The following is an 11,087-nucleotide window of genomic DNA, read 5'->3' on the forward strand; positions in this document are numbered from 1 at the left end:
CCTCCAACAATTACTGAAGCCATCGGCTTGTGTAACGCCCCAAAATTCGAATTACTTAGTTGCTAGTATTTTAACGCGTTTAAAAGAAAGAAATGTAATAACTAGGTTATTAAACCTAGTTAAATGCCTAGCAAAACAAGAAAGGAAATGAAATTGGGTCAATTATGATTAAGTGACAAACATGAGGGTTAGTTTTGAATGAGTGAAAAGATAAAATATATAAAAATAAAATTCAAAACCCCACACCCACACCTGGGCGTAGGTGGGTGTTCGACCAGAGAAGAGAAAGAAGGGGGAAACCCCTTCTCAAACCCTAATCGACCAAATTGGATGGATTCTGGCTGAAATCGAACTTGCATGAACAAGATTCTTGATTGTTCAACTCTGTAAAACACATGGTAAGTGGTAATTTTGGATTTGATGATTTTTGTATGAATTAGGTTATGATCAATTCATGAAATTTTATGAAATCGAGCACGAATATATGTTAGAATTATCATATGGACTGTGAATTTATCAAGATTTTGGTGTTAACTAAGGTTTGTAGATGAAACCCACTTGGGCTAACGAAAGTGGCGACATGGGTATAACACCTATGTTGAATTCTTGTTCAAAAATTTATGTAGCATGTTGTATGCGATGAATGTTTGTTTGATAGTTTGAGTATGGTGTGATTTTAGGTCGATTTCAATAGTATTTGAATTTTTAAAGGCAAGAATAGGAAGATGAACATAAGATACTTGTACAATATATTCTATTAATGTGAGACCCATCAAGTGTTTGATAAAATGCCTACATGAAACTTGAATTGATTCAAGTTTGTGTTTAAAAGTTAGTAAATTCATCACTTTTGACAGCCATAGATAGTCATCTTGTAAAGGCCGTATCTCATTCGTTATTAGGAGTTAGACAACGAGCCTTATATCGTTGGAAAGGTTGTTTCGCATATTACATTTCATATTTGGTCACAAGAGGCTGGTTATGAGATTTAGTGGGTCAAAACAGCATGAAAAGTTAGTAAATTCGTCACTTTTGACAGCCCTAGATAGTCATCTTGTAAAGGCCGTATCTCATTCGTTATTAGGAGTTAGACAACGAGCCTTATATCGTTGGAAAGGTTGTTTCGCATATTACATTTCATATTTGGTCACAAGAGGCTGGTTATGAGATTTAGTGGGTCAAAACAGCATGAAAAGTTAGTAAATTCGTCACTTTTGACAGCCCTAGATAGTCATCTTGTAAAGGCCGTATCTCATTCGTTATTAGGAGTTAGACAACGAGCCTTATATCGTTGAAAAGGTTGTTTCGCATATTACAATTCTTATTTGAAAGTCGAAGTCAGATTATGTGATTAAAAAGGGGAAAAGTGATCCCAAACAGCTGTTGCGTGAAAAATGCAGCAATGAAAATAATGTGTTTTATGGACTTAAAACATATGTTTTTCTAGTCACCGATTTACTAAACACTAAATATTGCTTCCGGTGAATGTTTACAGTTGTTAAGTGTGTTTAAAGCGTTACTATATGTAAAATTGGTCTTGTGAACATCGGATATAAAATCAAGTAATCATGTAGTTGTATGTACCACATAACATGAATATGAAATGTGTATGACGATACTACAAGTGTTAGAACAATTATGTGTACGTACGTATGATAATAAATTTGAGTGAGTGAATGTTGAATATTGTGGTTGTCGGTTCATGTCATATGCATGATAAGCTTGACTAATGAAAGTCTATGTAGCTAAGAGCTAGGAATGGATGTGATATGAACGAACATGCATACTAACTATGATATGGACGTAATGACTTGAAATGATAGGAATCCCAATTGACATGGACTCAAGAATGGAAGGCTAACGGATCAAGGGTAAATAAAGAAGCTATGCACAACTCGGACGCACGATGTAAGTGATTCCAATTCACTTCTTAGTATGTACGTAGTATTTAATATTTATGTGTAGAAAAATATGCAAGAATCATGTAATGAATGAGAAGTATTGAGGTAAGTATTATTTTAGTATAACAAAGGAGTTGTTTATAATGAAAGTAAACTAGTAGGATTAGACGGGTCAAATAATGTATAAAGGGGTTTATAAGCCGTTTGCTTATAAATCAGATTTTGATGCTACCCGAAGTGATAAATGGATCCGAAATTAAATTACTTGCGCGTAGGAAAAAGAATCGGGTAAAACGGATCAAAAATGAGAGAGTTATGTTCGTTTCGGTAAGAATTAATGGCTGGGAAAGTGCAGAGCTGACACGCCCAGGTGGTGAGCCGACACGGTCGGGTGAAGTTTCTGTGAAAAATATATGGTTAGTTGACACGGCCGGGTGGTTAACCCGACCCGGCCGGGTGAAGGGGCTGAAAATAAAAAAAATAATATATATGTAAGTAGAAAGTGGTTGCTATGAATGCACGTAAAAATTAGGAATGTATACGTTTGTGAATGCGAAATGTTATAAATGTATAAAGGAATGGTACGGAATGGTTTCATTATGTTCGAGCATTAATGATTGCTAATGGTGTGTTTAAGATTGAAATGCATTGCAGGTATATGAACACCGGGTTCTTGAAGTTTCGAAGTCGAACTCTGAATAAGAAAATACGAGAGGATAGTTAAATAAATCAAAGTTTCATTGTTAAATGTTATTCACTATTAGATTATAATGAGAATCATGTTGTATAACGTTGTCAATGACTAATGGTTAAGTTGTATGTGATGTTCACAGGTATTGCATGTATCTCTACCACTACTATCGAAGATAAGCATGCATTGATCGAGCCCCAAATTAAAGATTGTATGGGAAGAACGACCACATAGTCCGATTTATGTATTGTCTTGAAGTGTTACTTTAATGTGGTTATTGTTAATCCCTTTTTTGTAAATGTTTATCATTTGTATTTGAGCTTTTAAATAAGTGATGGGTCTAAATAAGAAAGAAAATTTTTGGGCTCATATTTTCCGCTGCGTCATGTTTAAGTTCTTACAGGGAATTGTTCATTATACGAACGGGTCATGCCCGAATTTTGTAAATAATAATACTTATTTGGAATAAGAAATATGGGCGTTACAGCTTGAGTATGGCACTGACTGAAGAAGCGATTCGTCTGGGAAAGTTCTCGATTTCTGAGATAAAGAAGAAAGAGACTCATGTGGAGTCATCTAGAGAAAACAAAAGGAAGTTTTCGAATTTCAAGAAGGGTACCCTAGGGAACAACAACAGTGCTAGCAAGCGGAGAGATGCTAACCCACCAGCCGAGGTCAGGACTGGTGCTGCAAATGTTGAGAACAAAGCGAAGGGGTACATGGGCAGTCTGCCCAAGTGTGATGTATGTCAGTTTCATCATACCGGTCAGTGCAGGTTTAGGAAGTGTGGTAACTGTGGAAGGAATGGTCATTCCAAGGAAACGTACTGGGTTGGAACTGGTCGTGGAAACGGTGGTCAAGGAGGAAATGGAAATGGTAATGGCAATGGCAACCGTGGTGGAAATGGTTATGGGAATAGAAATCAGGGAGGAAACAATAATCAGGGAGGTAATGGAAACCAGAATGGAAATGGAAACCAGGCGGGAAATGGAAACCGTGGAGGAAATAATAACAACAATCAAGGTGGAAATGGGAATGAACGCGGTCAAGGATGTTACGGTTGTGGTGATGTAGGGCACTTCAAGCGGGATTGCCCAAAGAATAACCAAGCTCGTGGAAGAGTGTTCAACATTGGAGCTAGGGAATCTCGCCAGGATCCGAACGTAGTCACTGGTACATTCCCTATTAATCAGCATTTTGCATCTGTGCCATTTGATACCGGTGCCGACTATAGCTTCGTATCTCTAGAGTTTAAGAATATATTTGGCTTAGTAGCAAGTAAGTTAGATATCCCGTATTCGATAGAACTAGCTAATGGGAAGCTAGTGGAAGCCAAGGAAGTGATTAGAGGCTCTGTGATAGAGCTTGGAGAGCGTGAGTTTCCGATAGATCTTCTGCCAGTTGAGTTAGGAAGCTTCGACGTAGTAGTTGGGATGGATTGATTGTCAAGTAATCGTGCAGAGATCGTATGCTATGAGAAGGTTATCCGCATCCCGATGGCGAATGAAGAGACGATCGTGGTTCATGGGGAGAAGCAGGATACGCCTCTATGGATTATTAGTTGCTTGAAGGCACGAAAGTTCCTACGTAAAGGATGTGTTGCCTTCTTAGCTCATGTCATGGACAAAGAGGCCGAAGAACCGAAGCTCGAAGATATCCCTGTGGTAAGGGAATACCCTAAAGTCTTCCCCGAAGACTTGCCAGGATTACCTCCTCAACGACAGGTCGAATTCCGCATTGACTTGGTTCCAGGCGCCGCGCCTGTAGCCAAGGCACCTTATCGACTTGCGCCCTCAGAGATGCAAGAGTTGTCAACGCAGCTTCAGGAGTTGTTAGATAAGGGATTTATAAGACCAAGCTTCTCGCCTTGGGGAGCTCCAGTACTGTTCGTCAAGAAGAAGGACGGTAGTTTCCACATGTGCATTGACTACCGAGAGCTAAACAAGTTAACCATCAAGAATCGGTATCCCTTGTCGAGGATTGATGATTTATTCGACCAACTTCAGGGATCAAGTTACTATTCCAAGATCGATCTTCGATTAGGTTATCACTAGCTGCGGATTCAGGAAGAGAGTATATCGAAGACTACCTTCAGAACTCGTTATGGACATTACGAGTTTCTAGTGATGTCGTTTGGGTTGACAAATGCGCTAGCAGTGTTTATGGATTTGATGAATCAGGTTTGCAAGCCATATCTTGATAAATTCGTGATTGTATTTATCGATGATATTTTGATCTATTCGCAGACAAAGGAAGACCATGAGCAGCACCTCAGAGCTATCTTAGAGCTGCTAAAAAAGGAGAAGCTCTACGCTAAGTTCTCTAAGTGCGAGTTTTGGATACGTGAGGTACAGTTCCTCGGTCACGTGGTAAACGAGAATGGTATTCATGTGGATCCCACCAAGATCGAGGCAATCAAGAATTGGGAAACTCCGAAGACGCCAACCGGGATCCGACAGTTTCTGGGTTTAGCAGGCTATTATCGCAGGTTCATTGAGGATTTCACCAAGATCGCTCAACCGCTGACCTCCCTTACTCAAAAGGATAAGAAGTATGAATGGGGAGACAAACAAGAAGAAGCTTTTCAGCTGCTTAAGAATAAGCTATGCGATGCACCTATATTATCCCTACCCGAAGGCACCGACGACTTCGTGGTCTATTGTGATGCCTCGCGTCAGGGTTTGGGATGTGTGCTAATGCAATGCCAAAAGGTTATCGCTTATGCTTCGCGCCAATTAAAGGTCCAGGAGAAGAACTACACCACGCATGATTTGGAGTTAGGCGCAGTGGTATTTGCTTTGAAGATTTGGCGACATTATCTGTATGGTACTCGATCTACTATTTTTACGGATCACAAGAGCCTTTAGCACATATTCGATCAGAAAGAGCTTAATATGAGACAGCAAAGATGGGTTGAGTTGTTAAATGATTATGATTGCGAAATCAAGTATCATCCAGGAAAGGCGAATGTGGTGGCAGACGCCTTAAGTCGAAAGGAAAGGATCAAGCCCATAAGGGTTAGGGCTTTAGAGATGATTATTCAGACAGATCTCTCGTTGCGTATTCGTGCTGCACAGAAAGAAGCTCTTAAGAAAGAGAACATTAAGGCTGAATTTCTCCGAGGAATGGAGAAAAGGTTGGTACCCAACGAGGAAGGAACCTTGTATTTTATGGGACGAATTTGGGTTCCGCTTTTTGGCGGCCTTAGAGAAGTTATTTTGGATGAAGCTCATAAATCGAGGTACTCGATCCATCCAGGATCGGACAAGATGTACCAAGATTTAAAGGATTACTATTGGTGGCCAAGACTTAAAGATGATGTTGCTACTTATGTTGGGAAGTGTTTAACTTGTGCCAAAGTGAAGGCCGAGTATCAGAAGCCTTCAGGTCTTCCGCAACTGCCAGAAATACCCATGTAGAAGTGGGAGCAGATTTCTATGGACTTCATAACCAAGTTACCCAGAACTCCCAGAGGTCATGATACGATTTGGGTAATCGTGGACCGATTGACAAAGTCTGCGCACTTCTTACCGATTAGAGAGAAGGATAACACTGGTAAGCTAGTTGAGCTTTACCTCAGAGAGATAGTGGCGCGTCATGGAGTGCCTATCTCAATAATATCGGACAGAGATGGACGGTTTATGTCAAGGATTTGGCAATCCTTTCAGGAAGGTTTTGGTTCTCAGTTGAATCTGAGTACAACTTTCCACCCGCAAACGGACAGGCAGAGCGAGAGAACTATTCAGACGCTAGAAGATATGCTACGTGCTTGTGTAATGGATTTAGGTGGCAGTTGGGATACTCATCTGCCTTTGGTTGACTTCTCCTATAACAACAACTACCATACAAGCATCCAAGCTACACCGTTCGAGGCTCTCTACGGATGCAAGTGTCGCTCGCCGTTATGCTGGGCAGATGCAGGTGATAGACAGATGGTTGGTCCCGAACTGGTCCAAGAAAAAACTGATAAGATCATGCAGATCCAAAAGCACATCAACGCGACTCGTGATCGACAGAAGAGTTACGCAGAACAAAGACGAAAACCCTAGGAATTTGAAGTGGGTGATATGGTGTTGTTAAAAGTCTCACTTTGGAAAGGTGTGGCACGCTTTAGGAAGCGTGGTAAGTTAAACCCATGTTATATCGGGCCGTTCAGAATTTTGGAAAGGGTTGGTTCGGTAGCATACAAATTGGAGCTACCAGCAGAACTAAATGGTGTTCACGATACATTTCATGTATCTAATCTGAAGAAAAGTCCAACACAAGAGACAGTGGTCAATCCCTGCGGATGAAGTACACATTGGCGATACACTCCACTTCACAGAAGAACCCGTTGAGGTTACTGATTGGAAAGTTAACAAGACTCGGAGGAGTAGTGTTAAGCTTGTCAAGGTTCGATGGAACGCATGTCACGGCCCAGAGTTTACTTGGGAGCGTGAAGACCGTATGAAAGCAAAATACCCACATTTGTTCCCCAACTCCCCTGCAGCTAATAGCGCAGCTTAAACTTTCGGAACGAAATTTTCTTAACAGGGGGAGAATGTAACAATTGTCAAATTTCCATGTATCCGTACAATTATTTAACAGTAATTATGACCTAATGACTGTGCTGCTTTACAATTAGTGACTTGAATTGCTTTCTGATTATTGTTATCATACATACATGTGCATCATATATTGCAAATGACATATCATTATTACATGCAACACTTATTGATTCAAATGATGCACGAAACAAAGTTAGCACAGTTATCAGACAAAAAGAAAAATGCTGACGGAGTTCAGTACATAGACAGACATGGTATTGAGACACAGAATGAGTCAGCAACCAAGAGTTACACTAGTATAGTGTGTAGGAAAGTAAGGGTCATAAAACTGCCTTACTAGAGATAGTTTAAGTGCTGGAAAGTGCCTAAAACTCACATAAATTGCTGAATTCAGCAAAATTCAGCATTTAAACAACTTAATATCATGCAGAAACATGGTTAAATGGTCCAGAATGCTTTCCTAAGTGTCGGGAATCAAAACTGTCACAAAAGGTAACATAAAGCACACTAAACTGCATAGTTTAGCACCTTAACGAACCGGTAACCAACCGAACAACCGGACACTACCCGAAACACCAAATTTTCACTAGAAGCATTGTTTTATCATTTCCGAGCTAGTTATGGTCCCCGAACATCATAACACACTATATAATCACATAACAACTAATAACCTAACTAAACACTTGGATTTCAACTAAGTAATCTAACTAAACATTACACCCTAATCTATTCCCCCCCCCCCTCCTATTCACGGCCAACAAGCGTGGCCCACCCCTTGATTTTAATTGTTTATTTTATAAAATCTTGTCTACCTCTTTAGTTTACATATTACACACTATAGAAAATGATGTTGGGGAGTTATAAAGATTAACCATTAGAACATTCACTTCATTCTCAAACACACAACACACTTGAACACACTCTCTTCCCCTCTCCCTTACCTTCGGCCGTAACTGATGCCTAGTTGGTGTGATATATTTTTATGTATATTTCTTAGCCCTTTTTAACCACTTTAGTCAAGTTTTAAATTTATAAAACACGATATTTACTAACTATAACAACTCTCACCAAAACTATTAAATTTTTATTTTATTTGTCTAATAGGAAACCCTAATTGAAATCCCCAAGTAGTATTGCGTGACCCCCAAAAATTTTCAGAACTATTGGAATTAGGATCAGGGCCCCTAAAACTCAAGGGGGGGTATCCCCTAATTGTACTTATCTACTTAAAACGATTGTGGAACGCGTATTTTCGAATTACGTCGACTCAGCAGGCCTAGACAAATGACCAAGCATGCCTACCCTACTTTGGCATCTCCCGCGATACGCGACAGGGGAAGAGGATCCCTTCGCGACTCGCGGGCGGGTCCAAATCAAGGTATAAATACAGGGGCCTGGGACTTGAATTTGGCGCTATTTCGACGTTAAAACTCACTTCGTACACTGAGTTACAATTTGTTTACTATAAAAACACACACGAACACGAAACGCTGCCGCGATAACTGGGTAATAGCTCGATCACTACTATGATTTAATGTCCAATCGATTGGAACTATCCGATGGATGTTTAAGTGCTGCCCACATTAGGGTTATACTTTGTCATTCGTCGTAAATTCGATGGATGTTTAGTATCGCACTTTGTCATTCGTTGTGAGGGTTTGTATCTCGTGAGTTATCGTAAATGCTGTATTAGTTACTAACCTAGCTCGTGTGCATTGTTGTTTAAACTAGGTTATCAGGCTTATCAGTAGGCTAAACTCTGCCCGTATAAATTTGCAATGTGAGTCATTCTCTTTTATCAAAAGTATTTTACAATACCTCAAATTATTTTCAAAGTTATAATTACAAGGATTAAGTCGTGGTTATCTTGAATCACTGGCTAGTGGGGTATTATGCACATTACTAATTTCTCACGGTTAGCCTAATAAATCCTAACAGTGATAATCATCACTATTTGGGTGAAAGGACCCAATAGTGGTATGACCATCGTCACAAGGTTGTGACACGGCGCTAGATAAAAATAAGATAAAGGCCATTGTAATCGCTCTTATGCTGTAATTGATAGTTATGTGTCGTTTTATTCAAATTGAATGATTCACCAGTATTTCCCCGCTGACAAAATATTTTTAAAACATGTTTCAGGCGACCTCATGTGAATCAAGAAAAGTGCTACGGAGCACTAATCAAGCTTGAAGTGGTGGCGCAGTCAAATAAATAAACATGTTTTGTAAATCAAGGAATTTCCTCTGGAAGTTCCTCTATTGTAAATTACAGGGTCATCCCAAGTGATGAAATAAAATAATCGGGCATTTTCAAGTTTTAAAAGATCCTGTTAAAATCTTCTGCTGCTAAAATCAAATAATAAATACCACGGGTTTTCTGCCCCGCGGCTCCTGGACCGGGTAAAACCGGGACGGGGGCCGTGACAGAAAAAGGTGTTATCAGAGCCACTGATTCAAAGCTAATTAAGTATTCTAAAATACTTAAATTCTGATTGCCCTTCTGTGATTCGGTGAAATTTAGTTACAAGAATTTAATTTAGAAATTTGTGTTTGTTTCTTCATATATGCTAACAGCATGAACGAACTATCAGAAGCCCTTCAAAACTTTACTATCCATACAACAGATATGGATACTACCACGGGCTATCAGGCTGATGTGGAGGAGCCAATGGTATTCCGAGCTCAACCCGAGGATAAACCAAAGGCGAAAAAGAGAAGGAGGTTTGTAGGCTGGAGACGTGTGCGTAGGAAAAAACCAACGATATCAAAGGCAAAAGCTAAAAAGGTTGAGGATCCCAAGGATAAGGGAAAAGGGATAGAGATTGGAGAGAGTTCTGGGCAAGCTCAAGAAATGCCACCCTGGGAGGAGTTAGATCAGAAATTGGTACTTAGTGACCTCATCGGACCTGCCGATGAAGACTTTTTCTATTACCCGGTGGAATCCCAACTCCCAGTAAATTTGGAGCCGGCTATCCCAGATTCCATTGTGAACCCCCAACCTCTACCCGCAGAACTGGAAGAATGGTGGACCACCAACTGGGAATTTCAGAACCTTTTGAATAACCCTAACACCTTTTTCCCTCAGTTCGACCCAGGGCCTACACCAAACCCACCAATGAGCAATGAGAACTTAGCTGAACTCCGCCACTATGGCGAGGAGTTGGTGGATGCAGGGAATAGAATTCGGGAAGTGGGAGAGCAGATCTCCTGGAAGTACGACGAGAGGGAACGTCGTTTCTGAAATACCCGCTGACGAGGAAAGTGTGTGGTGGTGTTTGTTTAATAATAATAAAATAATAGATAAGATAATCTTGTAAAATAACTAAAATAAAACTTTGTAAGATAATCAGTGTGTACGGATGCATACTATTAAAATATATAAAATCGGATAGTCGCAAAGACGACAAATTTTGACTCTACATGTTAATGTGATTATGTGTTTTGTGTTTGGCTTTTTGAGTTAATTAACTATTTGTTAATTTTCAGTATGGGTAAGCAAAGAATTTCGGACATCTATCGTCAACTAGATAATTCACCAAAAGATAAGGGAACCTCGTCTCAATCAAATTCCTCAAGATACTCAACAAATACTAAGGAAGGAATATTTGTTCGTAAGGCACAGTTTGAGGAACCACTTACCCCTAAGAAAAGACGCCGAATTATTAGAAAAAGTCAAGAAAAAGAAATGATAAGTAATAAGGAAACTCAGGAAATAAGAAATAAACCCCCATGGGAAGACGAATTAGATGAAAAATGGGCAGATTTCTATATGTTAGCCACTACAGCAGTAAATGCCAACCTTTAATTAAGTTAAAGTCCCAAACTTAAACCAACCACTAAAATTAGATCTCAACACCTTTATCCAGTGCTAACACCCATATCATCTATAAACCAGAAATTTTAGTAAACAGAAATAGAATAAAAGCATGCCAAGCAGAATATCCCT

At 39.7% G+C, this 11,087-nt stretch overlaps 1 long non-coding RNA gene across 1 annotated transcript; it reads left to right on the forward strand.

Annotated features, from left to right (window-relative positions):
• The first annotated feature begins 246 nt into the window (after positions 1-246).
• LOC110868344 lies at positions 247-3,065 on the forward strand. The gene is made up of 3 exons (XR_002552397.2): positions 247-398; positions 1,824-1,908; positions 2,735-3,065. It is a non-coding gene; the product is annotated as an uncharacterized LOC110868344 (long non-coding RNA).
• The last annotated feature ends 8,022 nt before the right edge of the window (positions 3,066-11,087 follow it).

Source organism: Helianthus annuus, chromosome 7 (genome assembly GCF_002127325.2).
Source record: "Helianthus annuus cultivar XRQ/B chromosome 7, HanXRQr2.0-SUNRISE, whole genome shotgun sequence".
In the NCBI taxonomy this organism is placed as follows: domain Eukaryota; kingdom Viridiplantae; phylum Streptophyta; class Magnoliopsida; order Asterales; family Asteraceae; genus Helianthus; species Helianthus annuus.